At 39.3% G+C, this 16,644-nt stretch overlaps 1 protein-coding gene across 2 annotated transcripts in view; it reads left to right on the top strand.

Annotated features, from left to right (window-relative positions):
- IL1RAPL1 (interleukin 1 receptor accessory protein like 1) overlaps positions 1–16,644 on the top strand; it is a 2,053,286-nt gene that overhangs the window by 1,805,296 nt on the left and 231,346 nt on the right. The window lies entirely within an intron of this gene.

Here is a 16,644-nt window from a genome sequence, read left to right as displayed (position 1 = left end):
GCTCCTATTTAAGTGGTTGTCCACTAGGACTCCAAGATCCCTCCAAAATCCTTCTAGTTATATTCCAAGAGCTAGGGATATAACTAGACTAGAATGAAGAGTGGAATTAAGTTTTTTATAAGGAGATTTATCAGAAGAGAAAACAATACCACTTGTTTACAAATTTTGGGCAATTATCAACCTCTGAGATAAAATGTGTTAATTTTACATATTTTGATTAGATGAATTAGAAAACAGGTGATAAAGGTGCCGATTGGCTAAAACTTTCAAGATATTTCACAATAAAGATTTATACACAGGTGAGTATATTTACTTACAAGAGAACAAGGTGTCTAATGATCATATGCCTTGTAACTTCTTGACAAAGTATGGTAGAACAATGAAAATGGTACTACATGGAAGTGTATACATTTATCTTCACTTTGAGAAAGCAAGGCAGATGACTATGAAAAACATGTGGAAAAATTGTTTAGGTCCTATAAAGCACTTGGTGCAAATATGTCACTGAAAATTCACTTCTTACAATCGCTGTCAGTCTTGGAAGCCATCTTTTACTTTGAATCTTCAGGGCTGCCACATTTACTGCTGTGGAAAACTGGGAGGGGAGATTGTATGGACATATGGATGCTGGGGCAGGGACTTGGACTTTCTTTTGGATGGGGAAAACCCGAATCTGAAATCTTCCAGGTTTTCCCTGGATGTGCCAATATGACATCTCTAATAAAATGGAACTTTGAGGAACTTCTAGCTTTGGAGTCTTCTTTCATTGGGGATGCTACTTGGAACCCTGACACTTGCATTTAGACTATTTCCCTTTGAACTGTGGGGCAGTGAGTGATCAGCATGGGGAGAGATTCCACCAGGATATTGCAGGCATGGAGAAAAGATACCAAGGGAAATGGAGTCCATCCATTATTGCCAATGGAATATCCCAAGGGATGATCCTACTGCAGTTCACAAGAAAAAAGGAAAATTGGGGTTTAGATACTGAGTAAAGATGGAACCTTGTCATTTAATCTGATATTAGAGTTTGTCAGTTTTTCATGCAAAAAGCATGAATATAATGATTTATTGCAGATTAGATTAGAAGATGAAGAAGTAAAAGAAACAATGATAGCATGGGCAAAACTTTTTGGATATACTATTGAACTGGAGAAATGGCAACAGCTATGGGAAAGAAATTATAAATTAACAATGTCAACAACTTATAAAGAAAACCTAAGATGTTTAAAGATAAATCAGACAAATGTTGGAAATGTCATCAATTGCCAGGATCATATTATCATATGTGGTGGTCATGTAAAGAAGCAAAGTACTATTGGGTTAAAATACAGACATGGTTAGAGGAAATGCTGCAGCAACATATAGAGTTAAGATCAGAGATATTTTTATTGGGAATATTACTGGAGAAATATAGTAAAGAAGATACATATTTGATTATTCATATAATAACAGTGGCCAGAATTGTATTTGCACAGAATTGGAAAGCAGATAAAATCCCATTGGACGGAGAAATTATAAAGAAAATTTTAGAATTTAAAATTTTAGACTAACACTGAGAATAAAAGATAAAGAGGAGTCGATGTATTTCAAGACATGGGGAAAATTTTATAATTGGTTAGAAAAGATATATGAATAAAGGTATGGAGATAAAATATGTAGATAGGGAAAAGATGGAAAAGCAAAAAATAATTAGAAGAATAGAAACCCAGATGAGGCCTAGATAAAGGGGAAAAGGGGAAGGGGAGAAGGGAAAATGAGATTATTATAAAAGTGTACACAAATGATGAAATAGATGTAATTACTAAACAAATAAGAAATAGAAATGAAGATGGATGCAAATAGATAATTGGGGCTGCTCGCATACAATTCTAGATTGAATTGAAAAGGGAAACAACAAGAGAGAGGGAAAGGAGTAGAGAGAGGAAGGGAGAAGAGAGGAAAGGAGAGGGAAAGATGGAAGAGAGGGAAAAGGAGAGGAAGAAAAGGGAGGGGGAAAGAGGAGTAGGAGAGAGGATTAGAAAGGGAGGAAGAAGAGAGGAGTGGGGGAAGGAAAAGGGAAGTAGGAAAGAGAAGGAGAGGAAGAACAAAGAAAGTAGAAAGAGATGGAGGAAGGAAGAGAAGGGGAAGAGAAGAGGAAAAGTTGTGGTAAAATAAAGGAGGATAAATGGTAAAAGAGCAGCCCCGAACAACTAAAAATGAAAGTTAAAAGATAAGATGAATGGAAAATAATGGATAATTTACATTTAAATGTACATTTAAATATGTTTATGAGAAATAAAAATAAAAACTTTTTGGAAAAAAAAAAGAAATGGGGCGATTAGCTCCATTTCAAAGCACCTCATTTGCAAGCAGATGAAGCTTCCAGTCTCCCTCTGGGTGAAAAGTGCATGGCGGAGCCAAATGGACGCAGAGGCACAGGGGGAGGCAAGTGATCCATGCCCCCACTCCATCCCACCATCTGTTGGCTTTCCCATGGCTGTGCTGTGCCACATGGGGCATTGGGATCACCTACCTCCTCCCATGCCTGTGCCTCAGCCTGCTGCTGGTGCCACCATGCGAGCCTCCCATGAGCCTCCCGTGAGCCAGGCAACTATGTAGCACATCCGGATCACCTGTCTCCCCCCACCTCTGTCTTCATGCTTGGACTTATCTGTGCTACCCCAAGGGACTGGCAGGCTGCGGCTTCTGCTGGAAACCATCAACCCACATGCACTTGCCACCTCTTGTGCTGCCCACGCCCATTACCTGGGCTTATTTTTAGGGTAGGTTTTATATTAGATCAAGCTAGGGCTTATTTTTGGGGTGCGTCTTATTGTCAGAAAAACACGATAATTGCACATCCCCCTTGAACTTTTGAATTATTTTGATGCAATTTTGAACTGAAGCTGTAACTTGGAAAGTGGAGCCAATTAATACTCAGGACTTAATTTTCCTTTATTAGTGACCCAATTCTGGTAAAATTAAACTGCTTTCATTTTGGAGACTTTCTCCTTGTAGACCAGTGTATTTGAAAGTGGAGTTTAATTATGTGGGTGGCATTATATTTATGGAGGGCTCAGAAGGTCCTCAAGAAGTGTCCTGTACTGTTAATGAACATGCAGAAAGTGCAGCTCTGGCCTGTGCCTTGGAAGATTTTGCTGACTGTAGGCTGAAGAAGCTGGAGAGTTTGGGAAGTAGAGGAGAGAAGTCCTATTCTGTATTTAAAGAAATTTAGGAGGAGTAAAATGTGGCTTGACTGGCTGGACCTGGACAGAAAGATTGTGTTCAGCCCGATCTGGCTGCTAGGCTGCCTAAATTTTCCAAGAAACTGAATCGGAAGAAATCTTATTTGAGATCTGCTGAAAATATCAAAGGAAATCTTTGGTGAAGTAAGCTGGCTTCCCCAAACAAAGGCATGAAATAGTATTTTATATTATGCTACACATGAAATGCCAGGATGCTGTGCTCGGTTTCTGGTGTACTCACTTCTTTTATCTTTAATTTGGGAAAATTGAAGTTTCAGGGAGATGTTTTTAAAGCAGTGAGTGAAAATACCATAAAAGTATTTTGAAATCTATTTCTTTCTTTCTTTTTCTGAGTTGTCCTCCAAGAATCTTTGCACCTATAATTTAGGTAGCCATTCCCTTCACCTACAAGGGTCTTTGCTAACAGAGGCTTGTATGAATATGTAAACATTTCAAACTGAGTAGAAAAGAAGACCTACAGTGTCCACATCATCAGCTATTGGATTGTCACAGGTTTAGCTGAGAGATATTCCCATTGACAGGAACATAAATATAAATGCACAATCTGGGATCCCAATAAAGCAAGCTCAGCTCATGTGAAGAGCTGTATTTTCCATGAAAGATCTGCTTTAGACTTTCTACCTCTCAAAAAGGGGACTGAAAAGAGAAGTAGGGCAAGTTATATCACTCCATCCTCTGCCCACTTCATAATCTTCTCAATTCAGGCAAATTAGCTTTTTAAATTGTCAAATGGGTTTTAGTTTTCAATGTTTTAAATTTTTGGGCCACAGTTATTTAATTCTTTTAATAATTTTAAATTTTGTATTGATATGTCTTTTAGTTCTGGCTGTGCACCGTCCTGAGTGCACTAGGAGAAGGGCGGGATATAAATTGAATAAATGAAATGAATGAATGAAATATCTGAGGAGGACATCCTGCATTTCACTTTTTAAAATACTATAGTATATGTATAGATTTTCAATACTTGCCACATTCATTTTTAAAGAAATTGATTTATGTATTATTGACATGAATACCTAAAATTTTCCCAAACATCCATCAAATATTGTATAGGAAGCAAAGCTACACATAATGAAGATACAAATGCCAATATATCTTTTAACATGCCCTTTTCTGAAACAGGATTAAAGATCTACAAGCATGTTATTTCTCTCCTGATACATTTCAAAATATTAATGCACATTAGTTATAACTTTGGTACTTTCTTTTATGAATGCATGATGCTAAAGCACTTATCAAAGTGTTTGAATAGAATAGCAAGAAAAATACATTGCTGTTGGGCTAGGCACACATTATGAAATACACAAATTAGAGGAAAGCAACAGATATACTACACAATTGTGTCCCATTGAAATTACAAAATGGCAAGGTAAGCCTAGAGTTGAATAATTATGAAAGTATTTTCTAAATTGTGCATAAAATCTGACATGTTGTACAAGCAAGTCAAAACCAGAACAAATTGTTCCCACTCAGAGCAGCCAGGATATAAAAAGTTCTAATTGATCACACCTTTATTAAAATTTTGTAATAGAATTCAAACTTTAATGGCTGACTCTTCACAATTCGACATTTTAAAAATCCTTAAGGAACCATTTCACAAACTTCCAGATGCATTAGTATAGGCACATAAATTATTTAAAGAATTTCACCATTTGCTCATCTTTAGGGGTTGCTCCTCTATCCTGGTCCTGTTAGACCTCTCAGCGGCTTTTGATACCATCAACCATGGTATCATGTTGCACCGGTTGGCGGGGTTGGGGGTGGGGGGCACCGTTCTGCGGTGGTTCTCCTCCTACCTCTCTGACCGGTCGCAATCTGTGTTGACAGGGGGGAAGCGGTCGACCCCGAGGCACCTTGCTTGTGGGGTGCCACAAGGGTCGGTCTTCTCGCCCCTTCTGTTCAACATTTATGTAAAGCCGCTGGGTGAGATCATCCGTGGCTTCGGGGTAGAGTTCCATCAGTACGCTGATGACACCCAGCTGTACATCTCCACCCCAGGCCACCCCAACGATGCCCTTGAAGTGATGTCCCAGTGCCTGGAGGCCGTGCGGGCCTGGATGGGGAGAAACAGGCTCCGACTCAACCCCTCCAAGACCGAGTGGCTGTGGCTTCCGGCGTCCCGATATAGCCAGCTGACACCATCGCTGGCTATTAGGGGCAAATCACTCGCCCCCACGGAGAGGGCTCGTAACTTGGGCGTCCTCCTGGACGCACGGCTGTCTTTAGAAGATCATTTGACGGCCGTGGCCAGGGGGGCTTTTTATCAGGTCCGCCTGATACGCCAGTTACGCCCCTTTCTAGATCAGGACTCCCTACGCACAGTCACTCAGGCACTCGTCACTTCCCGCCTGGACTACTGCAACGCTCTCTACATGGGGCTCCCCCTGGGGTGCACCCGGAGGCTCCAGCTGGTCCAGAACGCGGCCGCGCGGGGGATTATGGGGGCGACGAGGCGCTCCCATGTAACCCCTCTCCTGCGCGAGCTGCACTGGCTCCCGATGGTCTTCCGGGTGCGCTTCAAGGTGTTGGTGACCACCTTTAAAGCACTCCATGGCTTAGGGCCGGGGTACTTACGAGACCGCCTTCTGCCACCAATAGCCTCCCACTGGCCAGTATGCTCGCACAGAGTGGGCCTCCTCAGGGTGCCGTCCACCAGACAATGTCGGCTGGCGACTCCCAGGAGGAGAGCCTTCTCTGTGGCGGCGCCCACCCTCTGGAACAACCTCCCCCCCAGAGATACGTACAATAACAGACCTCCGGATTTTTCGTCGGGCCCTGAAAACCCATTTATTTCAACTAGCTGGGCTGCCTTGAGTTAAATTTTAAATTGATTTTAAATTGGGTTGTTTTAATTTACGGCCAAAATATTTAATTATTTTAAACTGCTTTTAAATTTTGTATGTACTGTTTTTTACTTTGGCTGTTTACCGCCCTGAGTCCTATTTGGAGAAGGGCGGTATAGAAATAGGAACAAATAAATAAATAAATAAATCTTTAATGGGAATTTTGAAACTACAGTCCCAACACATCTGGATTGCAGCAGATTGAAAATGCAGCTTTAGAAACATCAGGCATAAAATACTAACTCCGAAGAGTTGTTTTTGCCCCATCAATCTATCCATTCTTTATTTTACTGGAATTACACTATATAATTATAAAGGCAGAGATTGTTGATGTTTTAAGTATAGGATCTTGCCTTCTACTTATTTTGTAATATTTTCAAGACAGTCAAAAACATTTCTTGTCTTCCATGCATTTTAAAGTACTATAAGTCTATTACAGAATTTATTCAGAATTGTTACTACTCCACCACTACAAAATTCCAACTTAGTGGTTGATTGGCAATGGTTAATCCCTTGAAAAATTGTTTTGGGAAAAAGAATATTGAATCAAATTACGATGTAAAATCAATCATTCCTCAGATCAGATTAAGATAAATTTTCCAATAACAGTATTTTTGTGAAAACAGAAATGTGGTTTTTTTTGTGGTTTTTTTTTTAATATTGAAAAGTTTTACAGAAAAAAAGAATTCCCCCCCCAATATTCCCCCCACCCTTTCCCTTCCCTCATCCCACCCTCCCCCCCCAGACTTCCCAGAGCAAAATACAAGGTATTTCAGTTAACAATCATAAGCTAAATTAACCTATCTATCCTCAGACTACTAACTCCCCCCCTGAAACCTTAACTCCACTATAGATAACATAATACTTCTAATACTTAACGTTCATTCATAAGCTATTTGATATTTTCTTGTCTGATACTTATTTTGAATATAATCAATCCATCTTCTCCATTCCAATACGTATCTTTCTTGTGTATGGTCCTTCAAATATACTGAGATTTTCGCCATTTCTGCTAAGTTCGTTACTTTCAGTATCCACTCTTCAATAGTAGGCAAAGAGTCCTTCTTCCAGTATTGCGCTACCAACAGCCTAGCTGCTGATATTAAGTTCAAAATCAATTTAGTCTCTAATACTGTACAATCCGTCATTATACCCAGTAGAAACAATTGAGGAGTAAATTTCAACCTTCTTTTCAAAATATTCTGCATCACCCACAAAATTTTTATCCAAAATGCCTTGATTTTCTTACAAGTCCACCAAATATGATAATAAGTTGCATCATCACATTCACATCTCCAACATTTAGCTTGCAAATACTCCCCAAAATGCATTTTTTCTATTACCTTAAACAGAAATTGCCAATTCAATCGATCAAATGCTTTCTCTGCATCCAAAAATATGAACGCTGCAGGGACCTGGTTCTTTTTTTCCAAATATTCCAATAAATTTATAATTTGTCTAACATTATATTTCATTTGCCTCCCTTTTATAAACCCTGATTGATCATTATGAATTGTTTGTTGCATAACTGGAATTAATCTATTCGCTAATATCTTAGCAAAAACTTTATAGTCAGTGTTCAAAAGTGAGATTGGCCTAAAATTTTCAGGTTTAGTACAATTTTGATCTTCCTTCGGGATCAGTGAAACAAAAGCTGTTCTCCAAGAGGGTGGAACTCCTCCCCCTAATTGAATTTTACAAAATAGAACTCTAAGCGGTTCTACCATTTCAGGCTGTAAATTCTTATAATAAACAGCTGTTAATCCATCTGTTCCCAGAGCTTTCCCTGTTTTTAACTGCTTAATTACAGCAATGATCTCCTCAGAAGTTATTGGTTGATTCAATCCTTCCCTCTGTTCTAACGTTAATTCAGGAATATTCCCTTCCTTTAAGTATCTATCTATATCTATACCTTGTATTAAGTCACTAGCATATAACTTTGTATAAAATTCTAGAAAAACCTTTTTAATCATATTCTGTTGGTAAACTTCCTTACCTCTAAATTCTATTTTACCAATGACTTGTGATTTCTGTTTTTTCCTCAACATGTAGGCCAATCACCTACCTGGTTTATTGGCATTACAAAATGTATTATGTTTAGCGTATTGTAAACTAGTTGCCACCTGATCAGCCATTAACATATTAAATTGCCCTCATAATATATTTATTGTTTCTTTGACCTTCTTATCTCCTGGATTAAGTATAAGTAATTGTTCTTTCTTTTTTATTTCTTCTTCTATCTCTTTCTGCTTCTTTTGTTGTTTTAGTCTATGTTTATTATTCATATGTATTAACGAACCCCTCATATAAGCCTTACCAGCATCCCAAACCATTTCCATAGAGGTACCCTTGTTCATATTAATAGCAAAAAAAATCTTTCATTTGTTTTTTAGGCTCTTTCACATTTTCTTCATATGTAAATAAATTTTCATTTAACCTCCAAGACCTCCTTTCTCCCTTCTCCTGTTCAAATTCCACCCAAACCGGACTATGATCAGTTAGAGTTCTTGGACATATCTTCGTCTTCTTCACCCTAGAAATAAAATCATTTGTGGTTAGTATAAAATCTATCCTGGAGAAGTAAAGTCTCTTTCCTCCACGTTGCGTTCTCTCCAAATATCTCTCAGTTCTATATCTTCCATCATATAAAAAAAAAGATTTAGGTAATTTTGCACGTATTGAAATCTTTGATAAACTTTTTTTACCTTTCTGCGTGTCTATTACTCCATTCCAGTCACCCATTAATATAAAAGATTTATAATCCCATTGTATTATTTTAGTATGTAAAAATTTATAAAACTTGTCTTGTTGCTGATTAGGTGCATATATTCCAATTAAAAGCATTTTCCAGTCTATGTTAATAATTCAATTGCAATATATCTTCCTTGATCATCTGCCTCAATTAAATTAGCTGATAATCCTTTCCTTACATATATGACTAGCCCATTTTTCTTCTCTGGTGCTGATGCCACAAAGTGTGTACCTAATCTTGAATTTATCAAATATTTTTGGCCCAATAATCTAATATGTGTTTCTTGCAGGCAAATAACATCATTGTTAAATTGTTTCAAGTAGTGAAATACTTTCTTTCTTTTTTGTGGTGAATTTAGGCCATTGACATTCCAAGATAGGAATATAGTTGTCATCTTTAGCCTTTCGAAGCCATATGAGCATCAGCTGAAGCTCCTCCTCCACCTTACTCTTCGGCCTACCCCCCCCCCACTGCTTCTATTTTTTGAACTTCTTGAGATAAATCTTGAGATTGTTGCCTTTTTGATTGTTGTTCTTGAAGTTTATAAGTTGATCGGGTCAGTCGTTGTGCTTTCGGCTCTCCCTTCTTAGATGGTTCCAAAGTTGGGGGTAAGCCCCCAAGATCCAAATCTTCTTCCATGATAATTCCTCCATTTGCAACTTCAGCATAAGTTTTTATCTGCTTTCCATCTTTTTCTTGTTGTATCATCTCCATTTTCTTCCTACCCCCCCCCAGTGAAGGTGGGTATCCAGCCTTTAAAACATTGACATAAAAATCTTTTTGCCTTCCAGACTGTGTTTAACCGGTATCTTTCTCCACTGTAAGTCACTATTAGACCAGTTGGAACGTCCCATCTGTATGCCACTTGTTGATTTCTCAGCTCATTTACCAAAAAGCCAAAGTCTTTTCTACTTCTCAGCATCTTTGGAGGGATCTCTTTCAAAACCACCACTTCTTGCCCAGCCACCTGAAGTTTATTCTTGTAGGAAGCTTGTAAAATATCATTTCTGATCCTCCTGGTTGTAAAATAAATCACCACATCTCTTGGCAACTGTCTTTGTCTTGCCAACCAGGAGTTAACCCTGTAGATTTTATCAATTCGGCTTACCACATCTTCTGGTCTTTCTTTAATTATCTCTGCAATAGCATCAGCACAAATATCCTTTAAATTTTCTTTGCTGTTTTCTTTTGGGCCTCTCAATCTCAAAGCAAACTCCATGGACCTGTATTGTAACATTACCAATTCATCATCCACTTTCTCTGTTTTGGTCATAACATCTCCCATTTTGCTTTCCAAATTTAAATTGGCTTCATTAATTTCTTCCACTTTCTCATCCAGCTGGATAACAAGTTTTGACAATCCTGATACAGCATAAACAATATCATCTCTTATTTCATCGTGCTTTATTGCAACCACTTCTTTAATTGACTTTATATCCTCCTCAACTTTCTTTAATTTCCCTTCCACAAGTACTGTTAAGTTATTCATTGCTGTGGCTTGATTATTCATGGCTTCTTTCATAAATTTTTTGAAATCATTAAGAGCAGCCTCCTGACTCTGTGAATCAGCCGGAAGTTGTGCTTTCTGTGTCACCACTGACACAACTGGAGAACCTCCTCCTCCTTTAACAACTCCTGGCTTAACTTGTTTAGAAGCCATCTTTATTTTTCTTTTAAAAAGATCTTTTTTTCAAAGCCACAAAGTCCCTTGAACAACTTTAAAATGTTTGTAATTCATAGTCTCTAATTTATCAGGCAAAATAGTCTTTTCTCCACAAGCTCTCACCTCCCAGCAGCTTTAATCCACTCTCCCAGTACAAAGTTCTCAATAAGCACTTTCATTTCTGACTTTCACTTTCAAAACCATAACAAAGATGCCATCTTCAGCCTCCAGCTCAAAGAAATTCAGTTTGAAACAAAGTAAATCCGGAGTTAAGCTCTGTTACTTTTAAGGCTTGTTCTCCTGTTTCCGCTCTGCCTGCGCTTGTAATCAATCAGACTCACTTTTTGACAGCAGCATCGGATCACGGCTTCTAGTTCTGCTTACACAGAATCGTCCCGGATTCAGAGCTTCTTGGCTGGCTGACTGGGGAGCTCTCACCCTCCAAGCCTCTGGAATTATTCCAGAGGATTTTCGGGGAGCTCTACTCTCACCCACCGGCTCTCCTCTCCTTCTTTTCCTGAAGGGAAGGTTTTTCAGCCACCAGACAGCCAATTTGCGCTGTCAAAGCGGCTTTTACGAAGTCACGGGGCTGACGGTCTAAGGAGACTGTCCATGAAGCCTGCGGTGCCAACCGGAAGTCGGTAATCTCATTGTTTCTTATTATCCATCCATAATGGCAATAAATCTGGCTAGTTTAAGGACAGTGATTTTATTTTTATAAATAAACTGCATGATTTAATCTTATACAATATACTTAAATATCACTGCTGGCAGAAACATGTATTCAGGGCTTTCTGAAAGAGTGTTAGAGTGGGGGCCAGTCTAATTTCTGGAGGAATGATGTTCCAGAGGGAGGGAGCTACCACGGAGAAGTCCCTTTTGTTGGGTCCCGCCAGATGTATTTCCTTAGGGGACGGGACCCGTAACATTCCTTGCCTCCTGGATCTAGTGGATCAGGTAGATGTGACCGGCAAGAGACTGTCCCTCAGATAACCTGGTCCCAAGCCATGAAGGGTTCTAAAGGTGACAACCAGCACCTTCAATAGTATCCAAAAGCAAATCGGCAACCAATGCAGTTCCCGCAGGAGAGATGATACATGAGCACACAGTCTGTACAAAACCATGTGGCCTGCTGTATTTTGCACCAACTGGAGCTTCAGAATGTGTGCGTGCCCACAACAATAATGCAATACCCCTCCCGCATCCCCCCCCTGCACATGCACGTGTGATCCCTGCACATGCGGCCCTCATGCTCCCCTCCCCCTCTTGCATGCACATGTGACCCCCCCCATTGGCCTCACATCCAAAACAGCGAATCTCCGGAGATCTGGGAAGGCACGGGCAGCATAAAGTGAGGAGAAAGGTAGCGTTCCCCCCCCATACATGCACGCACATCTCCCGCTTGCAGAGCAGAGACCTAAAAATCAGCTGGCTGGTGGGAAGTGCGCACATGCGCAGTGGAGCTGAGCTGGGTGACGGCTCATGTGCCCGCAGAGAGGGCTCCATGTGCCACCTGTGGCAAACGTGCCATAGGTTCGCCATCATGGCTTTAGCCAGTGGTTTATTTCTAGAATTTTTCCCCCTCAATGGGTGTTGACCTTTCATTGGGAATACTGATGAGAACACTACTTGTGCTTCTAGCTCCTTAACTTTATTGCCTAGTTGCTTATAATCTCTCAATATTATACTCAGGTTCTTTGTTGTGTCATTCATCCCAATGTGAAGGAGGAGGAAAGGTAGTAATCTGTGGGCCTAATTATTTTGGTTGCGTTCTCTGCCACATCTTTGATTTTTGCTCCAGGGAGACAACATACCTCCCTAGATTATATGTCCGGTCTGCAGATGGCTGGTTCTGTTGCTTTGAGAATAGAATCTCCTATCACCAACACTTGCCTTCCTTTTTTAGGATGTGCAGTCTGGGGTGCTTTTCTGTTTGTTGATGTGACATTTTTAGGGATATATGATGAGGTCTCTTTTCTAGGTGTCTGCATGTTTTCATTTTTTTTTAAGAAAAAAGTTTTTTATTTTATGAACAAACAAATATACAATATATAATCAATCATTCATTGTATCATCTAAGTACATCTTTTCATTTCATTTAATGTAACATTTCCCTCACATTTACTTATCTGTTAATACATTTATCTGTCTCTCCATTTTATATCCTAACCCAACCTTCAACCCCCCCTCCCCACCCCCACCCCCGACTTCCCAGAGCAAAAACAGGGTATAACATTTAACAAACATATGCTAAAATATTCTAACTTACTGCAAGATTCAAAACTCCCTCACACACTTTAACTCCCTTTTTATAAATTATTCATCAACCTTCCCTTTATAAATTCTGAAAATCAATTAAATTAAATTCTTTCTTCCTAAGTATAAAAGCCTTTTTCTTAGCATATAATCCAATAACTTTTAGAGTTTTAGAAACATTAACAAACACTGATAAATTTCATTCAAACCCTCAAACACCATTCTATTTCAACATTTAAAATACTAAAATCTCATATTAAACATTCTAAAAATCTCTTAATACATCAATAAAATATTCTTACTTCGTTTCTCAGAATATAAATTCACAACCTTCAGGAAGCTATCCATTAAATTTTAATTAACCATTTTACTCTTCTTCCTTTCTTTCTCCTGCTTTTATTCTCAAGATTCAAACATTTTAAAATCTTAATACATCAATAAAACATTCTTCATTCCTTTCTTTCTATATTTTTTCCAGTCCTTCTTCTTCCCCTCTGCTTTTATTTTGGAGAGTTTTTGAATTTCAATTTAAGATTGATGTATCTTTAAAATCTTTAAAACTCAATCCATTCCTTTGTCTGTAGAACCAAAAATTGTCATGATAAGATTTATCAGTTTGCAGTAAAGAGTCTACTTTTTGCTTTTCAATTAGTTGTATGGAAACCTCTGCCAAGTCCTTTGTTTCGCCGTCAACCTCCATCTTAAGGTTCTTTGTCTTAACAACTTCTTTGTCTTCCAAAATAGGCTGGATAATTTCTGCCTCTTTCCCGACCAGCAAATCCCTGTTATGCTGCAAATTATATTTTTGAAAGGTTCTATCAATTGATTCCAAAAGAGCAGAAGTAAAGAAGTTTAAAAGTTCTTGAAAGCCCTTTACAGTCACAGCTTGTGAGTTTGCTGACTCACCCAGCAGTAATCTTCCAGCCCTCGTCTCCATGCCCTCAGGTGCCATTTCTTCTCCTTTTAAACAAAGTTTCAAAATACTTGCATTTTTTTGTTCTCCTGAGTTTGCTCTGCCAGCATCCATGGTCAAAATTTTTGTAATCCTTAAAATTGCGTTGCTGCTGTGGTCACGAAAGCCTTGGTCTGCATAAAGCAGACTGTCCCAGATCCGGAGCAACTGAAGGGCTTTCAGGGAGCTCTCACCCTGCAAACCCCAGGCTTAAAAAGAAAAACCTGAGGGTCTAGGGGAGCTCTACCCAGACCCTTCTGCTCTTCTCTCCCCCTTCTTCCCCTGCTCGGGGGTCGGGGGAGAGTTTTAAGCCGCTAGACAGCAGATTTTCGCTGTTCTAGCGGCTAACAGAGTCACAGGGCTGGAGCTCTCGAAGGAGCGTCCATCGGCATTCGCAGAGCACAGGAAGTCCTCTGCATGTTTTCTTTGAGGGGGAGGTTGTCACATTTTCATCTAAGGGGAGAAATTGATAGCTCAGTTTTAATGGGGCTGCTTCTGGTTGGGTTAGATTGGGCAGTAGGTAGGGTTTTTTTTTTTTTAATTTGATTTATATGCCGCCCTTCTCCGGAGACTCAGGGCGGCTTACAATGCGTTAAGCAATAGCCTTCATTCTTTTGTATATTTTTATACAAAGTCAGCTTATTGCCCCCACAAACTGGGTCCTCATTTCACCTACCTTAGAAAGGATGGAAGGCTGAGTCAACCTTGAGCCTTGGAGAGATTCGAACCAGCAGAAATTGCAGGCAGCTGTGTTAATGACAGGGTGCACTAAACCACTGTACTATCAAGGCTCTGTTTGGGTTTGTTAGATGGATGATGCTTCTTTCTTTGATTATTGTGTTTCCTTCTGTGTGTGACATTCCTCCATCTGTCTTCCTCCAAGAATTTATCAGCAGGATCAAATCCTTTGGGAGTTATTTGTTTATTATTTGGTTTGATTTGGGTGTAGCTTTCTTGCATAAGTTGGAGTTTGGCTAGAGTTGCCTCTAGATCCCTTACTTTTTCCTCTAGTAGTTTACATTTAATACATGTATAATTTGGGTGCTGTTTGGGCATAAGCACATAAATGGAACATACAGTATATTGCATACCAAATAGTATCAATCACCTGTTCCATGAGTTTGTTTCTTTCTGCTGATTCTTTTAAGAGTAAAAAAATATGTAAAAGTAGGAGATTTTATCTCAATATATGTTTGAAGAAAAAGAAAAAAATAGCTTAAAAATGTTTCACTTTGGTAGTTCTTTTAAGGATATGGAAGATTTTGCCACAGTTTTTCAGAATAAAAATTTAAGTTAATAATTTAAAATGTTAAAGTTTTCAAAATTTAAAAGTTTTAAGGTTTAAAAATTTAAAATTTGAGAAGCCCTCCTTTTTGGTTGGTGGATGTGCCTCTTAGCCTAGTTTTTACCTTCTTTGTTCTAGGTAATTATGCCTCTTTTTTCTATCCCTTTTTCTGCCTTTTTGTGCTCATTTTTCTACCTTGTTATTTATTTAACTTGCTTACTATTATGTTAGTTTTATTTATCCTTTTCTTCCTTATATTTTTAAAAGTTTTTGAACTCCAGTTCCTCCCTACCTTATTATTTAAGATTTGCCTTATTTATTTGATTTTTCTTTATTAATCTTATTCTTCCTTGGTTTCTAATTTTCCACTCTTGCCCTTATTGTTTGCCTATTTATTTATCTTTTATTTTCTGTCCTGTATTTATTTTTTTTGTCTTCTGGGGTCTTCCCTCCCTTCCTATGAGAATCTCAAGCTCCATTATTGCCTTCACTTCTGTCATGTGCTGCTCTGGCCTCTTGTCATTTTCCCTGCCAGCTCCGTTCTGTCTTTCGGTGCTCGGGTCTTTTCACCGTCATCTTTGTTTTGGTTAGCTCTCTCGGCCTGCTGTTCAGTTTTCCAGTTGGCTTAGCTCTGCTGTCTGGTCTGCTCAGCTCAGCCCGCTACTCAGCTTTAGAGATCAGAGCTCTCTAACCTGATGCGCCTCTGCTGCTGTGCTGCCCATCTCTGCTGCTATAATCTCCCCTCTACTGATTTTGCTGCTGCATTTGTCCCCTCCACCAATTCTGCTGCCACCAATTTCTCATAGCCACTGGTTCCCTTTGTTGGATGGGTTGCTCCAGGCCCTTTGTCCTTCTCCAGATGGGCCACTAGAAAGTGCTCCAAGGCTCCTCTAGTTTGCTAGGCTGCAGGGGGAGGGCTGTGGTAGTCGGGCTGCCTCTAGTTTGCTAGGCCCTGGGATGCCTGGCTGCCCCCTCAAGATGGGCTGCCTAGATTGGAGTATGGGTCTAGGCAGTTACTGAATATATTGTGACCCACTAGTTTGCTACCTCCAGCAGCCTCCCTTTTGTTCAGCCACCAGTTTGCTGCTCTTAGTTGCTTCTTTTCCAGTGTTGGGCTGCTTAATTGGGCTCCTGAGCTGGATCTGTTGTTCTCTGTTGCCAGCTGACTTCAACTGAGCATGCAGCCATTCATTCATTGTGCTGCTGTTTTGCTGGTGTTTTCCTCCTTACCCCAATTTCTTTTTTTCTTTTAACCTTTCTATCTTCCTTATCTAACTTTCTGCTCTTTTTTCTCCCTTTCCCCGCTTTCCTTATACCTTCCTACTTAATTTAGTGACTTGTCTCCCTGTGATTTGATACTTCTTTCTCCGCTGCCACTTTCTTGAAAAAGTTTATAGTCCACATATTGAGGAATGAGTGGGGTGGAGTCGAGTTGAGTCAAGTGGAGTTAAGTGTAGTCAAACAGAAATGGAGTGGAGTGAATGAATGAACAGCAAACACCTATTTCCAATACTCCAGCAGCCCAATATTGCATTATTGAAATTGAGCAGTAAAATTGTTGAGTGTTGTAAACTTTATATTTTAAAAAAAAATTCACTAAAATTAAACGTTAATATAGTTGGTATGAAATGTAGTGTATTATACT

The sequence above is a fragment of the Pantherophis guttatus genome, chromosome 5 (genome assembly GCF_059756535.1).
Source record: "Pantherophis guttatus breed Tessera chromosome 5, ASM5975653v1, whole genome shotgun sequence".
NCBI lineage: Eukaryota > Metazoa > Chordata > Lepidosauria > Squamata > Colubridae > Pantherophis > Pantherophis guttatus.
This window is presented reverse-complemented; position numbering and strand designations above follow the sequence as displayed.